General features: G+C 27.8%; 1 protein-coding gene across 1 annotated transcript in view; it reads right to left on the reverse strand.

Annotated features, from left to right (window-relative positions):
* The window catches only part of LOC148239263 (potassium voltage-gated channel protein Shaw-like), a 204591-nt gene extending 197328 nt beyond the window's left edge, over positions 1 to 7263 (reverse strand). Inside the window, exon 1 of the mRNA XM_088183931.1 lies at positions 7041 to 7263. The gene's annotated coding sequence lies outside the window, so the exon portion shown is untranslated. The remainder of the gene's footprint in view (positions 1 to 7040) is intronic.
* Between the last annotated feature and the right edge of the window lie 15042 nt (positions 7264 to 22305).

Genomic DNA, 22305 nt, shown 5'->3' on the forward strand with positions numbered 1-22305 from the left:
CAAAAGTTACGCAGATAGTCTTGTTTATAGTTGGTAAATCTACTGTATATATTCAGTTCAGTACTGGCCCTAGTACACTGAATTGGCGTACTCAAAATTTTATTGGACCGACAGATGATTATTTTTTTTAATATTTTACTATAAATATATATTTCTCAGATATGATTATATGATTTCATATATATAGTGAGTTAGTGCTGTGTTAATCCCATATGCCACACTCTAGCAAAAGCCTGACTTATATCTAGATTTTCCAGTCGGTGTATTTGATCAATTGTGCGTATACTTGCAGAAAGCCTAATTGGTGGCTTAGGGTTATCTCTTGTTTCTGTACTTAAACATTTTTGATAAAATAGGTAGAAGAGTAATTGGCCTATAAGATTTTTCGTCTCCCGGTTTCTTTCCTAGTTTTGGAATAAGGTTAACCTGTGCCGTCTTTTTGTAAATATTTTTATACTCTTTTTCGGTAGCTCTTTAATTAGATTATAGTATGAACTTATTTGAGATTTTTAATTATGGCAATATTTTTTTAAATTTTTTTTCTTCAATGGGAAGACAAGTTGATGTGATGTTTTAGAAATGACTGTACATTCATTTTTTTGTCATCAAGAAATGGTTCGAAAATTTTGTAAGGTGATGATAGAACGTGATAAAATAATTCAGAAAAAGTAATTTTCAAAACTTTTTCAGAAAAATATGTAAAGAATTAGTCAATTTATATTAATTATCAAGTTACTATACTACGCTGTACTTTATTTTTACTTCATACATATGAATATTTATAAAAATATTTTTTCTTTAGTTTAATACAATTTGATATGATCCTGAGTCCCAATACGTCAAAAACTATTATCAGAATACCTGTGCTATTGTTGGATTTGATTGTAATAGTGAATTGAAAATAGATTTTTTTTATTCAATTATAGTATAATATACAATTAAAAATATTGAATATGTACATACTTGTGTTTATCTTACGTTTAGATTATTAACCAAAACGTTGATAATGAAAATTGTGTTGATTTGTGCTTTTTACGTGAAATATTCTGCGGTGGTTTTGCTGATGATGTTTTTAACGAGATATAATGTATATACATATTTTATATAATATGCACATAAGCGTTCAAATGGCTTTTCCATGCAAATGAGCAACTGGCGTCTGCCGTTTTTATAAACATTGACAGCAAGTTTTTAGAGTTACTGAAGTATGAAATTCAATGTGCTCGTTTATGAAGTTTAATTTAAATATTTGCACTATGGTACATATGAATGTATTATTAAATAATAATAATAAAATAGAGTTGTATCAATACTTAAATTAATTAACGCAAATAAAGGTGTCTGTTTATAATTGAATTTAAGACATTATTTTAACAGTTGATAAAATTGCATTGTTTAAAAGAGGCTTCCACAAAAATGTGTGCATCTAAAGTATTTCAGATCATCACAATATTATTTCATCAGTAATTAAAAAAAAATACTTTTTATTTGTATATGATGCTGGATTGAACATCGAGCCATTTTAATTAATAGGTAAAAATTACATTTTTATTTAATAATAGTGCTATTTACTGTAACTATTTGCATTATAAATATATTCTTATAAAATAATTTAATCGGAAAGTTCAGAAACATGCTATATATATATTTCAATAAAAGAATATTTGGTTATTATTCGTTCTTGTATCCCAGCGCTTTTTTATAAGATTTTTTTTAATACGACTCACTGAGTTATTGCAGAAAGACATGTGTCGCCTAGCATTTTTCTTAACTAATGAAGGGTTCTGTCAAAAATTAAGCAATTCTTGAGGAATTTCTGTTTTATCTGGATACCAAAACGACTACAAAAATTACGATCGCGTCCTCTTCTAATTCCCGTTGAGCCATAACGTCCGCACTAGCCGATTCGCCTATGGTTGTCGCCATCCAGCTTAGTGCGGACATTGCCAATTAATATTTTTATTGTCAGCTACTTAGTATTATTTTTGTGTATTGTATGTAATGATTTTTAATTATTATTGTGACGCATTGGGCTAAACTTTAAAATCATTTTACTTCAATTTAATTTAAACAAGCTAAATTATGTTGTGTGTTTAAAGATATTTTTCTGTAAATTAAAATCATTACTTTTTCTATAAATTAAATTATACTAATATAAATAGAGTATTTCAATTTTTACCATATGTATTAATTTCAATTGCATTTTTTTATTGATTATTTAAGATCATTTTTATCGCTTGTCCATACACAAATAAATAATAAACGCTGAAGCGAAGATCGTTTAAGCGCCCGTGAACTTAGATATATACCGAAACCATTAACCTTTATCTTGAATGGGGATTCATTATTTATAGATCGACGTTATTTATGATGAACCTTCTTTCTATGGTCTTGGACCCTCATCTTGCAAAATACGACCGTTGGCAATCAAAAAAACGGAAGCAAATTTTAAAGAGCTCGCGACAAAATAATCTCAATTTTATTTATTTTTATTTATTTATTACTTGTTCCTAATGTTTTAAGGATCCATGGCAGCCAAAGTCTGGCCAGGAAATTTTCCGACAATTATTCAATGTTTAATCGCCTTCAAAGGAAATTCAATTTGAATAATCTCTTGAGGCATGAAAGCACTCGTATTAATTAAATTGATATTTTTATGAGGCGTATTTTGGACGCTGCGAGATACGTAGCTGGTATTGATCGTGGACAATAAGATAAAAATGAGAAGTTTGTTTATTAGTTTTAGTAAATTTCATAGGAACATTGTTAACATTGCTTAAATATTATTAAAAGCAGATTGTTCAAAAAAATGATAAAAAAAAATTGTCTACAATAAAATAGTATTTACTTTGTTCAAAATTATATAATGGCACAAATACTCAGATAAGCTACATTAGCACGTTTTAGGGCGCTTCATATTTATATAAACAGTAAATATCAACGAGCACTAGAAGTCGCTTAAAAAAGTTTTTAACCCTTTGCGGGCGATATAAATTCATTTCAATGATTCATAAATCATTTTTACGGCGCGTTGAAATACGAACGAAATTTACGAGAGTTTTAAATATAAGTTGGACCTGTTTTTGGTTTTAGCTCTTTATATGTATATATTATATATATATATATATATATATATATATATATATATATATATATATATATATATATATATATATATATATATATATATATATATATATATATATATATATATATATATATATATATATATATATATATATATATATATATATATATATATATATATATATATATATATATATATATATATATATATATATATATATATATATATATATATGAACAGAAGTGTAAATATTCATTCATTCTGTTCATATATATATATATATATATATATGAACAGAAGTGTAAATATTAACTCAAACACTTTATTGTGTTCTCGTCTAATTTGAAATATACGACAAGAAACGACCGCGTTGAGATTATCTCCGTTACATCAGAGGCAAACGTTGTAAATATTATATAGATAATAATTAGGAGGGACCAGAGAGAGGCATTAACCATCTGAACGCCCTAATTCGGCCCTGTATGTTACATGTCCCGCATAATGTATAACATAATGCCCTCTATCAAATAATAGCGAGTAAAAGTCATTATTTGCTCTAAGAATTCCATATTTTATCACTTAAATATGAGTAGATATATAATATAAAGTATACACGTATTTTTTCAATTCGTATAGTGTTATTGATTTAGTATTATAACAATAATTCTTCAAGAATCATGTTATACAAATAGATTTAAAATGCTTTAGATAATATTACACTTTAAATTATTAAACATATAGGAGATTAATAAATTATGATGTACCCAAGAACTTGTGATCCTATAATAAAGAGCCATAGCTCATCATATATTTAAAGTAAATAGAATCTAATATTAAAATATTTAAATTAAAATATAAAGCTTTATTTATTCAAGGACTGTTAAATATTAAAGGTAAAATATTGAAGTTATAAATATGACTTAGTATACTTTCAGTTTATATCAAAAACTAAGGCATTTACATAGTTATATAATAAATGAAATATTACAGACGTATACACGTACTATATTAATAATATTATTTTTTTGACTGAAAAGATAAGTGTAGCTTCATTGTTTATACCAAAAATTGTATTAACACCATTACAACAAATTTTCATTCAATTTTGTTATAAATATTTTTGGAAAAATTATGTGTTATAGCTTACAACAACTGTTTTGACCAAATAATTGATTTACTTTGTATCGGTGGCACATACATATATAATTAAATATAAAGTAGTAAATAAGATATAATTTATAATTAATAGATGTCACTTCGCAGTTAAGGCAGTTTTAGCGCATTTTTTATTAATAAAAATTCGAGTCTGATGCCGTGGCTCGAGCCCGCGGCCTCTGGACTACCTATCTGTGACTTTACGAACTACGCTATTCCGACCGTATATGTGTTTAATATATTTAAAATAGTTGGTTATAATTATATATTATAATATAGTGACTATACTATAATATAGTGACTATAATCATAACAACATATTTAAATTATATTAATAAACCGCGGCCCACTAAACTCCCTCATGCGGCCCGCTTATCAATATTGTTCAAAATTAAATTAATCAAAAAACTACAAATATTTTCATTGTTGAAATGAAAAGAAAATATACTACAAAAGATTGTTTCATTAAAAACAGACTAGCGACTATTTTTCTTTAAAAAAGCATTTTTTTTTCAATGCAATAAAACTAAATTTTATATACTGTAAAGAATATGATATTTACAAAAAAAAATATCTGAAAAAACCTTTAAAGTCTCAGCGACAAATATTTCAAAAAAATCTTTAGTAAAGGCAAGTTATGTGGTAGCTAATTTAATTTCTAAACATAGCAATTTACTTAAGTGTGTTTTGGTAGTGTAGCAGAAATAATCTGCCTTAAAAATAGTTGCCACTTCTAAGTATTATTCCATAGCTTTAAATGAAAACACTGATGTTATAGATATGGTTTAATTTTTTTCGGTGTATTTAATAAAACCGTAGAACTGATTTTCCTAGTTTTACTATAGAGCAAGTTTTTTTACAAATTTGTATAAAGCAACTTAAGCAAGATTTCGTTTAACAATCACCTGTTAAATAAATAAAAAAAATTAGCGATGCAGGAAAGATCAATAATTTTCATTTAATAAAGTATCACTGCATTTTATAGCAATAAAGGGACATTAAAAATAAATCGTAATTAACGAAATAAATTTAATAAAAATCAATTAATTTACAGTTTCTGAATCCTCTGGAATTTAGCTACCGACACACTTTGTATTTTACTGCAAAAAAGTCATAAACTCAACAATAAAAATTGCACTTGAACTTAAAAATTGACTTAACTTATCTTAACTACGCATATATCTCCAAGATGAAAATTAGTTATTGAATTTAATGTTTCAAACAGCGTCTGCTTTTAAAGTAAAACCGGAATTGTGCCTATCTGAGAATTACCTTGAAACATTGTCTTAATAAAGCTACATTATACAACTTAGAGATATAATGTAGTTTAATAAATATTTATTCAAGTGTCTTTATTGTAAATTTATTAGTTTTTAACTGCATAATTAAATATACCCTTCACTCAAAGAATATGCTTTGTTTATGACGACTTTTTCGGAAAGTGTGTTTATTTTTTTCCTTATGAAGCATACAAAAAGTTAAATTAAGACAAAAACTTTATACGAACGTTTTACAATACTCTTTGCATTGCTACTTATTATTAATAAATTAGATATTGAATCACAAAAAAAAAATGTGTGAAAAGTAAAGTTATAATCGACCCATTAGTAATGTGAATTAGACTGTAGAAAATAAACATAAAGCTATAATGTGTAGTTTTAGGCCCAAGTTAAATTATTCATTTTTTACTACTTTATTAAATGCGTAGTTGTTTATTATATTTCGTTAAAAAATAGTTTTTTATATTATTGTTAGGGCATATATTGTAAAGAATGTAAAAGCTCTAATAAAATAAATTATCATAAACAAGTTAGGATTTTTATATACCTAATGATAAAAATATAGTCAAACCTTTGATTAAAACTTATTAAACATAAAAAATATTGAATTTTCCTTTTTTTAATATTATAAATTTAAATATGTATAATATATATATATATGTGTTTTTTAATAATTTATTGTGCATAAAAAAAATAATTTTAATTTAAAAGATCATGTGATTTGATCTTTTAAGATTCTATTAGAATTGGCTTTTCCAATTTTTTTATAAATATAAGTATAAGAGCTCAAAATCAAGCTCTTTGTGTTAAGCTAGTCGTTTAGTGAAATATTTTAATAGCATAAAAATAGCCAATGTTACGATTAAAAATACTATATATTTTTCATGAAAGCACATGCTATCTCTAAATTAAATTTATTTGCTCTACTTTCAGTTTCAAATAACTAAAAATTCTCTTATATTATTCTGATAATTTTACTATAAAAATCTTACATCTTGAAAAGGGCATGTAATCAAAAAAATGCGCATCGAGAGAACCACAAAATAACTTTTAGAAAAGAAAGTGTATAGAGATGAACTGACGAATATTTTGCGTTGTAGTTAAAAAGAACCATAATAATCTCAAATATTTTTCTGATTAATTTTTACTATCGCAACATTGCAATGAATTAAAGTATATCACATGATAAATTTTGTCTTTCTTTTAATGGAGTTTTTCACTTATGAAAATCTACTACGTTGTAATTCATTAGTGAGTTTACTTTTTATCCGTTACTATTACTTCAACAGTTTATTTATAATATATTTAACAGAAACAACATTGATCATCTTATATTATTTTCGAGAAACATTTCACTATTTATGTTTTTTCTGTATATATAAAAATCAAATTTTATTCATAAATTTTGTATAAAGCCGCCTGTTCATGTTGCAGAAAGATCAGAGCGACAAGAAAACGTCCATTTCGATACGCGCATTTGCCAACAGACCGAAAACAAAAACATAAATAATATTTACCCTTTCCAACGCAGTAGTTTCCCTGTTCCTCGATTCACAACCACACATTATCGTCCAGTCTTGAATGATTTACAATAATAACAATAGTCTTATCACAAGCTTGTGCCGGTGCTGCGACCGACGGGGCCCTTCCTTTCGGACAAACTTTTCACTGGGTGGCTCGCACCCTAATGTAAAGGGGGGTGTACACTATGCGCGCCGGGGTCCGCGACGCGTCCTCTCCGCGTCGGCTCTGCGGCAGACTGCCGGAGGCTGCGGATCTCTGCGATTGCGTGGCCGAATCTCTCCGGCAACTCGGTCGGACTGTAGGTGCAGGTGTGCACTGACACACTACTGACCCGGACACCTTCAACAGGCATGAACCACCCCCTCCTCACGACGCCTTTCTACTAGTTCATTCCATAGTGGCCTTTTATACTAGGTGGTTGAAAAATAAATAAATTCACCTGACTAAGAGTCCAAAGCACTAGAATATACCTGAAAATTGTACTGCAGGACATATTGGGGTTATAAAATTTATTTATTCAAAACATAGAAGTGGTTTTGACCTAAAAATATTTTAAACCAATATACAATAATGCGCAAAACTATATAAGGACGTCTCTTATATTCACGCTGTGCGACCAATTGAAAAGCAATTCCAATTAATAAATAAAATAGCAAAAAAAAATGAGCATTTCTAATATAATAGAAATTTCTAAAAAAATAATCAATATGCTTGCGCCAAGTAATTCTTGACATTTCATTTAAATAAATTATCAATTTATGAATATAACATCCAAAATATTCACATTGTGTAAATAATTGTGGCAATTCTTTTATGGTAAAATCGATATTATTTAAACTACATACGTACATAAGTCTTTCTATTGCTCTATCCCTAAAAAACGATTTTTTTAAGAATATTCTACTAAAATCCATGTAATGCTAATATGTTGCCTTTTTACTTCAAGCGGCTTTGTCTTCAATGACGTGCAAAGGAGGCGACGGCGCCTAGATCATAGGACGCTATAACCATTATTTATTGTGCTACAAATAATTTGACATTATAGTATTGATTGCGGCATTTTTTTAAAACTATAAAAATTAATAAAAAAAATACCCAGAAATACACTGCCATATCAAAGCCAGTGCAATACTTGCCAGTGAAGTAAAGAAAATTATTTTGAATGAAATTCATAACTACTCTACCATTTCTTTCAATTGTTCTTCATAGTGCGCAAATAACTCAAATTATAAGATATTTTAGGATTATAGAGCAAAGTTTCATTGATTTTATGGAATCAAAGCAATACACTGACATCATCCCTGCGCCAGCTTTTCCGCCACCGCTCTATTATTATTTTTATTGATATTATTTAATAAATTAAGCTAATTAATTGAGAAACTATTTTAGATTTCACAAGATTTTGGCTTTCTTACTTGTTCAAATATAATATTTATAGATATTCTATGTATCTTGCAATCAATAATACAAGATATTTGAATTTTTAGGTGAGATAGTGCAAAAAAAGTGTTTCCGTATTTAAATGAGAAGCTTCAAAAAATATTTATAAATCCTTTAATTAATTTCACGATTAAATTTGTCAGAAAACTATAAGCATATAGTGTTTTAGTAATCACCACTTCAGCGGAAAGATCTTTCATTAAATTAAACTGGCCTCAAACTATTAAGGATCTTAATATTTCGGTACAGACAAAGCAATTTATCTATACTATTGATTGAAAATAAAGTAACAAAGTAATTATTCGATCATTATAGACGATTTTTCCTCCCTTATGGCGAGTAAAATAATAGATTTTTTGCCACAAGTAACAAGTGATATTTATAATTATGTTAATTGTAATCTTATAGTAAAAAAACGAAGGAACAATGTAGAGAAGGGCGATTTTGTAGTTCTTGGTGATAAGAGATATTTTATTCAAATTCTCTGAGGGCTTCTATAATACAATAGGTAGAATATAGAAATCTATCTTCTATTATTTAATTACATAAATCTAATTTTTTGTGTCATATTTCTATACAGAGTCGAACATTTTAAAGAGTATATTCATCAGAAGCAATATACTCAAATTCAGATTATTTTTTCTTAAAAATTTAATTTCATCCCCACAAAAATTAACGAAAATATTTATCAGTACTATTTTTTTACAAGGGGGGGGGCACTAAATATAGGCTTTGTCCCAGACGCAGCACTCGCACAGCTGTCCATGATAATAAATAATTCGTAATACCATAGCGAATTTCCTTATTCATCTCCCATAGTCAGTTTTATGTCACTTTATGTAGAAAGATTTCTCAAAAAACGAAACAGAAATATTGCGCAAAGTATTTTATGTCATAATTTATTTATTATTAGAAAATTTTGTAATAATGGGGATGACAGGAAAAATAATGACCAAAATTTCTCGGAAACAGACCTGATATCTTTCATAATTCATGAAAGGCGTGCTTTCTCTTGTACCATAAATTTATCTCAACTGAAAACCATTTAGGATATGTCACGTCAAAAACTCGAGGGCGCTTTCGAATAAAGTACTGATCGAGTGCACAATATAACACCTCATAGAAGTCCGAGAAAGCAGATTTTTCATCAATGCTCTTACTCATTCATCTTCAGTGCATACATAAAAGTAAATTATTCGATAAATCAAAATCCGAACAACCATTTGCATAGATTACGATTGCTCACGCGATCCTCGTCATTCGCAGTTATGTTTTATTTTATTACAGTCTTATTTTTGTGTTGTTTGTTGCAAAATAAAAATTTTATTTTTACTGCCCAGAGAAATCAAACAAAATTATAAATACTGTAATAATATCTTATTTCAGTTTTTTAAATAAATGCCTAATATATAATATGAGTATCGACACTTATTTTTGCTTCTTCAATAGACTATATTTTTTTATAAATATATGACAAAAGTAAAGATGAATAGTGATTTTAGGGTAAAATGAAGCATGTTAAATGCTAGTTCTTTGTAATACCATCCAGTATCTAAATAAATAAAAACTCCTATTAATATTGTCTTATTATATATCTAATTATATATGTCTTTGAATTATACATCGATATAAATGATTAACTATTTATTTTTATATAATTATTTAATGTATCAGTCTACATTTTTATGTGTATTTAAATCACTTTAGACTTATTTGTATTTAATTTAATTAATAAAATATGTACATATGTTATTATTAAATTAAAAATTTCAGACTACGTGCTGTATAAAAACAAAATAAATAAATGCATATACATATATTATTTACTATGTACATACGCAAAAAAGTGTGCGTTGGATGATTTTATTTCAACACATTTTTTGTTGTTTTGGTGAAAATCCGCACAGAAATGAGATTATGGGATGTGATTTAAGGTTATGCGTCACGGGATTTGCTGAATTTGATTTCCGCGTTTCCACATATGAAAATTTAATTTTTCGCTTGTATATGAAAATGTGGAATTACATCATGAAAACTTTTTATTATAGTTGCTTTCGCCGTTGATTGCATTTTTGCTACCAAATGTGGTACACTCATGTGAAAGACCAAACATAAAACTTAATGGTACAATATACTGAAAAAGGTCGATATTACGAGTTAATAAGACTTTTTACTATTGGTTTTCTTTTATCATCGTTACACTAAAATTGAAACATATAATTATAGATTATTAAATACAACTTGAGTATTGTTTTTTACGTAATTAACTTATTACATATGTATATACAATTTACGATAACTTATACGCGTAATAAATTCACGGTAATTATAAGCTAATTAAGACATAGCAGACGTGAGACATCTGCGTTATATTACTTTGAAGCAATATATTGTACCCGAAAGTACAAAACTATTGTATTATAAATATACGTAATTTTAAGTAATAACTCAACAATATAACATTCAGAATCTGCCTTTTGTTACTTGCAAATTTGAACCATTAATAGTATAGCAAACTTTTGATGTATTATATACATTTTATCAATCCTGACATTATAATTATATTTTTTTTTTAATTAAAAAAATATTTTTTATACACATATATTAGATAAAATCTCGCCTGTACCGCAAATAAATTTATTCTTGAAAATTCCGCCGAAATTTCCCGAAGGACTTTTTACAGCCGAAAATAATTTTGCTCACGTTAATGAAACAGAAACATGACTCCGATTGCAATTTGTGAAAAATAATTAAGATCCCTCTATGCACAAAAATGAGTTTCCAGTTTCTATAATATACAATTATTTTACGCTAAAGAAGAAAAACAAGACGTTTACATTATTTGTAATAAACCTAAAGTATCTTCGTTGATTGTCGATTTATCGTTTTATTTTTGTGCTGCGTAGTATATAATAGAATATTTTTGTTATATATTTTATTAATTTTAGTAATAAATTATTATTATTAAGGAAGGAAAATAATATGAAATCCAATATTTAAATGGTGTCTTTTTTTTGTTATAACGGACATTTTAAATATAAAACGCAAAAAAAAGCAAAAAAAAATACTTAAATATTTTTTTTAATTTTTCACAAATGTTTTGTGAATATTCTATGTTTTAAGAGTAAGTAGGATGATTTATTTTTGAATTATATTTTTCATAGAATTCTAAATTAGAAGTTATTACTTACAAAGGGATTTAAAAGAGTATGTTTCTAGAAACAGGCAACTCTAACTAAATACAAACAGGAAATTGCAATAACTTGAGAATTATAAAAAAGTAATTTACAATAATTGTATTAATTTTACTGTTGTTACCATTACTTAAATTTTAATATTGAAAAAACAAACTTTAAACAAATTTTACTAATTTACCAAATAACTTTTTTTTTTCTACAGTATAGATTTCTTAAAGCAGACAAACTTTAAGTAGTACAAACTTTTAGTAGCACAAACTTTGAGCTTTTTTGTTATATTTCCAAAGCCAACTTTGTTTGTATTGGCAAATTTTCAATCATTTTGCTAGGTTTTTGAGCTCAAAACAAATTTTCAGCACTCCATTTGCCTTCCTTTTTTATGATTTTGAGCTCAAAAATCAAAAATAAATAGAGGAAAAATTGTAACCTTGGATTTTTTTATTTTTGACAAATTTAAAAGCTGAAATTTTATTTTATTTTTTTTTAGATTTCCCCAATTTTTTCACTTGTAATGCATTTTTGAGCCATTTTGTGCACTTGAATTTGTTCCGATTTTTTACGAATTTAGAAGAAAAATTGAAATGTTGAAAAGAAAAGTTAAAAAGAAAAATTTAATAGTTGAAACGAAAAAAACGATTTTGCACGAATTAAAAAAAATTAAAAAGTTTACAAAACTTTCGATTTTTCACGAATTTGGAACCTGTATGGGTCCCGGTCAATTTACCATAACACTTGTTTTTAAGAAAAAAACAAAAATATTTTTTTAATGGAAATTAAGCTTCTGAACACTTTTTGCATACGACATTTTTCAGTAGGATTTGCTTTTGCAAAGTTATGACACTTTTAATTTTTACATTGGCCGCCAATTAGTAAAAAAAAAAAAAATTTCATACAGAATGTATAGGGGGTGCTCAGTAGTTCTATATGATACTAAAAATTAAGTTCTAAATCTTTAAAACCAAGCAATTAAGAGCGTTAACTCTTCTGCAAGTCTCAAAATGACTCGTATGGGGGTCCGATCGATCTGATACATAGCTTGTTTTGAAGCAAAAAACTATTTTTTTTATATTTTATTTAGATGAAGTTTAGGCTTATAAACGTTTCATATATAACGATCTTTTCGTAACAATTTAAACCTACTAAGTTACGAGTACTTAAGTTTTTAGACTTGTCGCCATTTTGCAAAAAAATGACATATACGATTTTGCTAGCAAACATATACAGGATGCTTAAGAATTCTACACTGTCACCAAAATTCAGTTTTAAATCTGTATAAATAAGCTAACTGACCTTAACTATATTGCAAGTCTTATAAGCGAGGTGGGCCGATCGACTCATAACTGAACATAACTAGAGAAAATTTATCGACCTAAAAAAAATATTTTTCACGAATTTAGAGCATTTCTGAAGAAAAGTAGAAGTAAATAATTTTATTTTTTATAATTTTCAACACTTTTTTGTGAGAATTTTAAGGTTAAAATCCTTAAAAAGAGAGCAAATTTATGATCATAATGTATTAGAGAAGAAAAACAATTAAAATTAAAATTTATAAGATAACGACTATTATTCTTACGTTGATATTCGCAGCAAAATTTCTACCTCAAGGTTTACATAATATTAAAACGAATATCATGTTTCGGCACTCAGCTATTTTCACAGAAAATCCTTTCATTTTTTTATTCACTATTACATAGCTACATAGCTAATATATTTATAGAGAAAACCTTTTTTCGTATTAGGTCGTTATTGTTTTCTTTGTTTGCTTATCGCATGCATTTCGAGGTTGATATATTGCTTGTTTGTCTTATCCACTTATTTAATCGCATTTTACGGATTTGCAAACAAGTTTATTTTATTCTATTCAACAACGTACTAAAATATACAACTATGCAAAGTTAACGATATTGAATAATTATATCTAACCAATAGTAGAACACGCATAATGAAGAATCTCTTAAATTAATAATATACTTGCCACACTTGAATACTAATTGCCCTAATATACAAATATGTCAAATCAAACCATAATAAACATCTGCCATTCTCTCACACATAAATTTAGTTCAATATCTACATATATGAATATATAATATATCACTACATACAAGTGATTATATGGTTAAGTATCTTACTCTCCCACTAATCAGGATACATCCTAATCCAAGTATAAATCGATCCCGCGGGTATTTTTTGGGATGGTTCACTAAATTAGATAAGATCATTTCCATCATTGACTATGCAATTAAATGTATTGTGTATTTATATATTACGCGGTAACTGTGTATTTTTTCAAAGGGTTTGATTGAAAATTTACGAAACAAAGAATTCTCTTTCTGGTCCAAAGTCCAAATTAGGGATTTGTTTTATCAAAATACTGAGCGGTTAGCCCCGGGCGATGAAGCGCTGCGGCCGGATCTGTCTTCTCGCCCTTTCGTTCGTTTGTGTAGTGGTTTTATGTAAGCAGATTATCTTTGCGGGGGTTTGCGAAATATTTAGTATAAAATGAATACTTGTACAAATTTATATATACTAGCCTAAATAATTATGTAAGTCTATAAAGTCAAACATAACTTATTTTTATAATATGACGCTTCTAAGAATATTTGGAAACCCAAAACGCGCAAAGTTTACAACAGCCTTATCTTTTAGTACAGATATAAAAGTGTTAAAGTTTAATGATTAATAAATCAATACAATATAAATATGTAAGCCTTTTATTTGTACGTTGATAATCAAAAATCGCATTTTACTATTCATGATATTGCTAGGCCGCATAGCGTAATTTTTCTGTGCATATGTTTATTATTATAAACAGACACATATTGTCAATATTATTTAATAAGAATTTATTTATTTTATAGTAGTAATAAAAGTTTATTTTCTCTTAAAGATGAAACGGATCACTGAACGAACCTGGATTAGACAATGACAAGCACAGCCTCACACCCACTTTAACGGAAACAACGATGTTCCCAATCATATAAAATACTCATTTCCATTTGTAAGTGTCTTATATTTTTATTTTCCGAATAAAGATAATCATAATAAATGTATTTCCTTCCATAACAGTTACACAGGAGTAACTAGTTATACACATACTATGCAACTATAGGTAAAAATGTGTAAAAAAATATTTTTTTATATATTTATGTATGTTTATATATATTTTTTAAATGGTGTATGAGTATTTTTAAGATTTCTGCTTAAAACTAATTCGGTTAGTAACAGTGGATTCCTCCCGTCCTTCGCCAAAACAGTGATCAAATCATCGATTCGGTAATACAAGTAGGTGTAGATGTCTTATATACGGTTGCTCAGATAATGTAACTCTAGTATTCGGTGAGTTCTCGAAAATAGTTGTATGTCGCTAAAGGGTTCTGTTGACATTCAAACTATTCTCGAAAAATTCAAGTTTTGGGTTCCAGAACGTTTTCGATAGCGTCCTCTTTTATATCCGTTAGAACCAAGACGTCGGCACGAGCCGACTCGCTTATGACTGTCGCCATTCGCTCCTTAATACGCTAGCATAGCACATTGATCTATTTAATATCAGCAACAAAAAGCTGGTCCAATCCAAATCAATAAATTTTAATATATTATGATTTTTTACTATCTTTTATCTTTATTATATTGCATTTTATTTTATTTTCTGTACTTTATAATAAAACCTTTTTTATACATTCGTGACGCATTGGAGTGACAGTGAGTTTAAGTTTTTTTCAGCTAGAAAAAAATAGTAATCTGTCTAATATTCTAATATTTTGTCCGGTTCCTTGGTATGGCCTATTTACCTGGTTATCAATAGCATATTATGTTCCCATTATCTTACATATTTGCTAAATTCCATAAACTATTCGGCAGCACGCACATTGAAAAACTGTTTTAGATTAATGCTTATAAATAGTTGTAAGTCATTCGTGGTATTTTATATAAACAATGAAAGGGTTTAAATGGGTAAATTTAATAATCAAATAAACGTGTTAATAAATTAAGTATATAAAAGATTTGTTACATCATAGACACCTTGTACATGTAAAAGCTTATATTCTCACCTGTGCCCGCTTTCTGGGATGATCAGACTTTAGATTTTGTGGTATCTTCTTTCAGTAACGAATAGAAAATATACCAATTAAAAGTTCCAAAAAATTCTTAAACCGAAGGAACCCAAAAATCAACCGCGATGCTGTGAAAATTAAATATTATATTTTATTTATCGCATATAATTTAAAAAAAATGTTTTCGAAAAAAAATTTGCTATTTCCATATCTGCAAATATGTACCTTTCACCGAAGTTGTAAAATTTAAGTTAAAAAGCTCGACCATCTGCCGGAGAAGATCCATTATGACTAATAGGTACATATGTAAACACAGTAATTGATTAAAATACTAAATTAACCCAACGTCTTGGCTCATTTCTGACCATAGATATGAAAATTTTCGATATACAAACATATATCATATGTGTGGGTTTAATAATATGTATATGAATTTTCTGACGGATTAAACGATTAAAACATTAATCGACAACCAACATTCGCGATAAAGTGTAGTCTAAAATAAATGAAAAAAAAGGTCTGACGAGCCATATATCTGCCCTATAACTGTACGCATTTATTGAAAGTCGTCAATTTAATGAAACATTACAGAACAAATCTAACGACAAATTCAAAATCTGTGTTTCATTTTAGTAAAAATATATGTACTATATTGTACGTATGGGGATGGGGAGCCATACTTTCGTATATACGAAATAATTAATAAATAATAATGTTTTCATTGGCTAATTATTTTAATCGTCATTACGCTCTGGCAATTATAATACTAATTTTACCGTCTATATCTTGTGAATTTTTATTTTTTGTAAATTTGTCACAATTTAATTCCTAAAATATTCATTACTTGATTGCGCCCTTATGACGTGCTCTTTTGTTAAACGCACATATGATTGTCTGCACATTTGACGCACGCTATTTTGTTACAGCGCTATTTTGGTAAACACTCTCATGACGCAGCGCTCTTTTAACGCAAGCCCATTTGTCCGCGCTCATTTGTGACGTTGCCGTATTTTTTACCGATCTTTAAACATTGAGTAAGGTCATACAAATCCATGTACTCTTTTCGAATAACCACTTTTCAATATGTATGTAATTACATTATACACTTGAAGGTAAATATAATAAGAATGGCTCTTTGTAGGTAATAGTTTATTTGCATAGAATATAATGTATATAGAAATCTAAAAAAAAAATTAAATAAATAAAATATATATAAATATTTATGTAAATATATAATTAAAACACGTTAGCTTGATATTTTTGAGCATATAGCACCTACCATCTGGGTATTGTTCATCAAAATTCGAGTAATTAATGAGCCTTCAAAACGCGAGAACGGCAAGTAATGAACAGATAATTAACAAAATTCCATTTAGCTCATATTTTCTACATTGCTACGAGTTGAAATTCATCTTAAATTTCAAACCTTCTTAAATGCACCATGCCAGAACCAACTGCTTTAAAGTTTCTGGACTAATTCTAATTTAAATGGAGCATTATCGATCAAACGCAAACTACTATTTGACGCAAATAAAAAAATATTTTAAAACCTTAGTTTATGGTTTCAATTTTTATTTTATGGTTTTATGGTTTTTTTAATAAAATAAACTACTTAACAAATTACTATAATCATTTCATTTTCCATTTTCAATGATGGGGTATTATACATAAAATCGCAATTTCATATACCAATAAATTTTGACGGTAGGAATTGATAAACTTCGAACCTCATTCTGATGAAATGTTATTTTAAAAAATACGAGTAAATCTTATTACCTATTTTTATATTACTGTGTCCGCAAAATGGCTACAAATAAATGTAAAACCCAATTTTATTGCTTTTTAAGTAAACTTTTTTATATAAATATAATCGATTTTACTTCCTGGCCCGCTGAGTCTTATATATTTATGATCTGGCCTTTCACAAAAAAAATTCCTGACCCCTGATCTATACCAGTGATCTCTAGAGTGGGGTACGCGATTCGACACTTGGGAGTATGTAAAGTGACAATTACACGATCGTTTACATTGAAAAAATTAGAAATTGCCAGCTGCGTACATTCGAATAATCGTAGAAAAGATGACAGCAAATATTTTAGAACAATTCTAATTTGTTTACCAATATATGTATATTGATTTCTGGTACGCGAATATAGAAATCACTAATCTTTTAGTGACAAGATTTGTCAATGTAAACAGATCACCAAAAAAACTGTAGTCAATAAACATTTTTATATCTAAAAAGTGTGTATCGATTACACTAACTATGAACTTGCTTAACCTACAATGCAGCTGCTGTGAAAATCTATTCTTGTTGAGGATGTTAATAAAAATCCCTTGATATTTCTTACGCAGGAGAGAATGTACGTATGACCCCATTGTTCCTTTGCCAGTATATAATACTACCATACATATAATATATGTATTTTACGCATATTTTAAAGAAGCTCATTACGTTATACTTAAATAGCTATGTCAAGATTCGTTGCTTTATTGTTTTTATACACATTGTATATTTTACTGTTCCTCTACTTAAATAACTATTGTATATACACAAATAGCAAAGAGGTACGTCTACACGTGTTACATAACGACCCAAATATATATACATGTCCTAAATACGTCAGCTTTGACGTAAATTTCCCTTTTCGCGAATTATTATCAGGTGAGATTTTTTCTGGAAATCAAAGGTCGAACCATCCACTCCGTCGAACGGTTCCGTTTCCGGACGGTTAAGCTGATGTGTCGTGAATTACGTTCGCACGATAAGTGTTACTTCCTCCTAGTGTCACGTGTGAATTGTTTCCTTCCTGTCTAAAACGATTTCCCGTAAAAGCTTCGCGAAGACGCGTACCGAGAAAAATATCGACACAACGGAGAAGAAAATATGATAAAAATAATAAGGCCTCCTCGGAGAGACCTTAATAACGAACGCAGTGAGCCATTCAAAATTATTATTATTATTCGCAAACGAAATGACGAAAGAGGTGTGCGAGTCTGTTTAAAATTCGTTTCGGATTTTTAATGAGAAAATAACGACCACGGTAGTTGTATGTTTCAATTACGTTTTCTAAAAAATCTTCATATTTTTAATAAATTTATTAATTAAAATCGTAATGTTCCTAATTGCCGTACATGGTATGTTTTAATATTTTTATTCATTATTAAATAGGCTTTCAATGTGTATTTTCGGAGATACCTTCAGGGAATATACGAACTAAGGTTTCTTACATATAAAGGTAAAAAATATATAAAGAGAAATCTTATTAAAAAAATGTTGTTGAACAATAAATATTTATTTACATAAGAATATGTTAAATTTAATATGTTTTATAAATCAAGTATGTATGTGTATATGTTTTTTTAATATATATAAAAAACAGAGGTAACACACAAAAACATCGAGAAACTAAATGTTTTAAATGCATACTACATAAGTACAAAAATATTCGGGAAGTAAGATATGAGGCCAATTAAAATAGAGGTGACTTTTTTATTTAGTTAGCAGCACTGCTATTTCAGTAGGGTCAACGTGACGTGGCAGACAAGTCGCAGCAATGTTGTGCTTGCAGTTAGCGTTCTCAGTTATTATGCTTTGTAACTATTGGAATATATTCCATTTTTTTTTTCTTGGTTTTTACTGATATTAATTTATTCAAGCAATTTATGTTAAAATCATTTAATTGCATGTATGATATTATTTATTAAAAAAAATAATTATTAGTCAATAATAATTATTTTAGTAAATCATTAATTACTTTCATAATCGTTTTCTTACTTTTATAAAATATGCATAACACAATTCTGTAATCAGAGACGTTATTTAAGGTTTTTCTAAGCACCAGAATAAAGTTCAGCTGCGATTGAATTCATTTAGTAAAATTTATGAAACATTTTAATAAATCAATTTATTGTAAAGTTTAGAATGAATTTAATTGACATAAAGATCGGATCCATATTGGCGTTTTTTGTGTGCGGATTTGCATATTAATTTAATAACTAAAAATAAATTAACCGTGATTGAATTATTTAACTGATTGAAATATTTGTGTCTTGAAACAACAAATACAAAAACTTAGCACAAACTTCACAAAAATTTGCCACGCATACATGTTTTTGAGATAAGCGTTCAACAATATTAAATTGTGAGCCTATCCAATATTTTGTTTCGTCTAACAAACGAATTCTGCGAATTTCGGTCATAGTAGATACCCCAAATAAACATTGTATTCACAAAAGCATTTTTTTGTTAAAAAGAAGCGTCTCGTCTCGCATTTCGAAACAAATAAAGGCGCACTAATGCGCAAATAAATGCATAAAGGATCATGGATATTGGAGCGGCACTAGTCACTCGGGTATTTTAAAAGAAAAAACGATTATTCGTGTTGCTCAAGTATACATATTGCTATATTCTAGTATTTTTTAATAAGTATAAATAAATATTTTATGAATATTCGATTAATTATTCGAATATTCATATTTTTTAATATGACGTCCAGAATCAACATCAGCTATTTAACATTTACATACATTTTAATGAAATGCAAACAAATATTATAGATTTTTTTATAGATATATGATATTATCTATGTACTAAAATAGCTAATTATGTATTAAAGTATTTTTAAATGTAATATGTACGACTAACTAGAATTGATTTAATCATCAAAATATTTATTCGTGAGATTTGGAAAATCTAGAAAAACCTAGTTTATGATGACTGATCGGAATTATAATTAAACTAGCAAACCAGACAATGCTTAGCTATTTCTTAATTTCCCCCTCCAATAACACAGTAAATTGGGTACGTGCTATTTGGATGGAAAGGGAAGATATCTCACCACACGCGCCTGATTCGTACGTATTGCAAAAAATCGTATGTGTATTTTCTAAGCCCCCAATTACACGCACCCAAATAGCTCGACCCCAATTTACCATGCTATATGTATATTAATTAAATAAATAGTTAATAATAAGTTCAATATCAATTCATTTATTCAATTAAAATGACATAAATTGAATTGTATGGATAGATTCATATTTTCTGTTTCATTGCTATTTTATTTTTATTAGTGTTTTTTTTTTCTTTAGCTTTAGCGCTATTTAAATATTATACGAAAATAATGTACAATTTTTATTTAATATTAATTTAATCTGAATTAAATAAATTTAAAAAAATGAATTATTTACCTTCAAGATCATTGCAATATTTTGGTGATTCCATTTGGCGCATCACAATCAATTCGCTTGGTTTTCTACACGGGAGCATGCAACATATAATTGAGCATGAGAAAAACATGGCTTCTGCAAATTCAATCCACATACTTGTTATTTGTTTATCGTTATTTACAAATCCAGTTTAATTGGAAATTGCAACCGTTGATTAGGAATGGCATATCTGTTGAATCATTGGTATACGTGGTAGCAGCACATATCCTTTGAATTTGACAGTTAAAATTGTTGCTTCAATGACATTTTTTAACAATTTATTGACTGCCAATCTGGTACCATTGCAATTTTTCTAAGAATAATGATAGGAACACCAATCTTCAAATGTGTGGGGCAATCCAGCTAAATCAAGTAAATTCAGTTTGATAATTTACTGCTTCACTTGATTCATACCAGTATCTACTGATTTATAAATTTATGTTTCACCTGGTAACACATCTGATGTTAATAACATTTACATCGATGTTTTTTGCAGCTAATATTGCACGTTCACTTAACCATTGATGACTTTTGTAATGTTGCGTAATATCTTGAAATACACATCAAATCAATTCTTCTTTTGAGTGTGAGTACACACATACGAACATTGCCTTTTATTTATATAAATTATAGATTATCGGTTCTTATTTTCTTTAATATTATATCATTTTTTATGATTTTGAAAGACTGATTTACTTATATGTGTATACTGCATAAAAGAAAAAAATATTAATTTTTAATTCTGATTCTAGATACAATAAAAAAATATTGCAAAATATTTTTATATATTTTTTTAAAACACCCTTAAGTTAAAAATCATAATCATTCTCTTTAATTCTAATCAAGTTCATTACTTGCATTATTATCCAGATTGTTATAAGAGTAACTTAAACCACATGTATTATATAAATAATCATGACGATTTACCATATTTTAATAAAATTGGAGCAGTGTAACGCAAATTTCTATTTTACATTTCCATTTTTTAATAATTTTTTTTTTTTATTTTAAATCGATACCTATTTATTCATTATTCAATATACAATATAATGAATCAGATCGGAATTGGAGCATATCGCTGCATTGAATACATGTATGTAGTATATATACCTACATTCCTATAATATTAGCTTGGATGAAATACATTTTGGCAAGGTCGCAGTGTAAAAGGTCGCTTACTGCGAAAATAGGTCATTTGTGACGTAAGTAGGTGCAATTCTGGACACGTTGTTAACGCTACGTCTTTTTAATATTTTATATATCTTAACTGAAATACTAATTGTGGACAAAAATACATACAAATCCACAAAGGTGTCTGTCAAAAACGTAAAACAATCGTAGCAAATATGACGTCATAG

The sequence above is a fragment of the Plectrocnemia conspersa genome, unplaced genomic scaffold, assembly GCF_051122295.1.
Source record: "Plectrocnemia conspersa isolate PC_06_02 unplaced genomic scaffold, ASM5112229v1 ptg000001l, whole genome shotgun sequence".
In the NCBI taxonomy this organism is placed as follows: Eukaryota; Metazoa; Arthropoda; class Insecta; order Trichoptera; family Polycentropodidae; genus Plectrocnemia; species Plectrocnemia conspersa.